Genomic DNA, 1988 nt, shown 5'->3' with positions numbered 1-1988 from the left:
CACCTTCCTGCTATGCTACAGCCAGCCTTGAGCAACTGTTCTTCAGATATGAGATTCTCCTTTAAACACACTGCACAGTGAAAAGGGAGGTGTTAAAACTTCTAAATGAGTGTTTGAAGTGCACAACTGTCTGTAATGTAACATCATTTGAAAATCATCTTTAAAAGAAAGATATATAATTACATCTTATAAAAAAGCAAAATAAAGGGGAAAAGTGCATATACTACAAAATGATTTAGGCTAAGTATAATGTCACTGAAAAGTAAGTCCTTGTATACTTAAAACACTCTTAAGTCAATATCCTTTGTAAGAAATTTAATATCCAGGGAGTAGATGAAGTTTTTTGCTTTTTAAGTCTTAACACATGAAAGGTATGTGTACATAAAAGTCTAGTATCAATTTTTAATCTTCAAAAATTTGAATACCTACTTTGAGAAACAGCATTTCCAGAAAGGGGAGAAACCTTCCTTTATACACTATGCGCCACATCCTTAGCCTAACTAGTTTTGCTTCTAGAATAATAGATTAATTTCCAGTCTTACCGAATTTCCTGGTTATATCAGATTTGTATCAAGTAAAATAATTTTAGACATTCCTGTTCATTTCTTTAATAATCTGTTACATCATGTACATTAAGATTTCTGGGTTCATAACTTTTTTGGCATTTTCATCTGCACTAAATGGATGAGAGCAGAGAGGAGCAGAAATAGCTTTACCCCAGAGTCAATTTCCCATACGTTCTAATTCAGGAGTGTGGAGGAGAGACAAATTATGAAGTCCCTATTTTTGTCACAATCTCTTGCTCCCCACCATTACCTTCTCATCTCTGGAGGTTTTTTTTTTTTATTCTATCATTAAAAGGACTGCCAGCAATGAGCGCCCATATTTGGCATTACACCTATAACCATTGAGAACATGTACACATTTCCCCTCCAGCTAGATGATGAATAAATTCTTAAATGATCTAAAAGGAACCCAATTGCCAAGTTCAATGCCAACAGTTTCCATTTCTATGTGCCTCTGATGCTACCTGCTTCCCGAGAAAGCTGCTTAGAAGTGCAGTGGGTCTAACCTTGTACAAAGAGTGCCTGAACTGCAGGCTGCCCAGCAAACCCAGCCTGACATGGACAGCAAACACCACACTGAGAATGAAGCCTTGCTTTTGTGTGGTACCCAGGTCTCATCACTCTATATTATGTAGGAAACGGACAGAGGGAGAAAAGTCCTATATATTGGGGCATCAGCAAAGTTTCGAGGCATTTTTGCATAGAAAAAGTCATAATTTTTCCAATGATCTAATACATCTATCATCTATCTATCTATCTATCTATCTATCTATCTATCTATCTATCTATCTATCTATCATCTATCTATATCTACCTACCTACCTACCTACCTATCATCTATCTATCTATAGATACGGGTGTGTGTGTGTGTGTGCATATGTGTGTGTGTATGTAAAATCAATATGGAAAATGAATGTCCCGAGTAACTATGAAAAGGACTGTGAGTAGTACAGTTGGGTAGGATGAAGCTGGCTTTTGTTAGTGTCATACCTGAGCTGGGGGTTGGGCTGAGGAGAGGCAGTCAGGGCATAAAGAATGACAGATTGAAATCCTAGCCTTTGAACTTGACTTTCATTTCTTAGAAGACATGCCTTATTTCCATCTTACTTATTAGTTTAGCATGGATTTACTTCAAATGCACAATTAAATTTCACTATAGTATAGAAGGATTTAGTAATAAGCAACATATTAATGTAGTAGAAGGGGGAAATCACAAATAGAATCTTGGGTTAATCAATTCTTTAGGTATGAGTCTGAAATTCTTTCAAGTGGTCTCTGTTGTTGTTTCACTTGCATATAATGAAAATTCCCTAAATGTAAAGTTTCATTTCTAGTTCAGCGGCTTTTTTCTTGGTTTGGAGAAACGGTTGTAAAGAGTTGGGGAGGAAGATAGGAGTCAGTGTTTTAGGTAGTTTGGTAGAT

The sequence above is a fragment of the Tupaia chinensis genome, unplaced genomic scaffold, assembly GCF_000334495.1.
Source record: "Tupaia chinensis unplaced genomic scaffold, TupChi_1.0 Scaffold143609_1, whole genome shotgun sequence".
In the NCBI taxonomy this organism is placed as follows: Eukaryota; Metazoa; Chordata; class Mammalia; order Scandentia; family Tupaiidae; genus Tupaia; species Tupaia belangeri.
The sequence above is the reverse complement of the archived record's forward strand: the minus strand, read 5'-3'. Positions refer to the sequence as shown.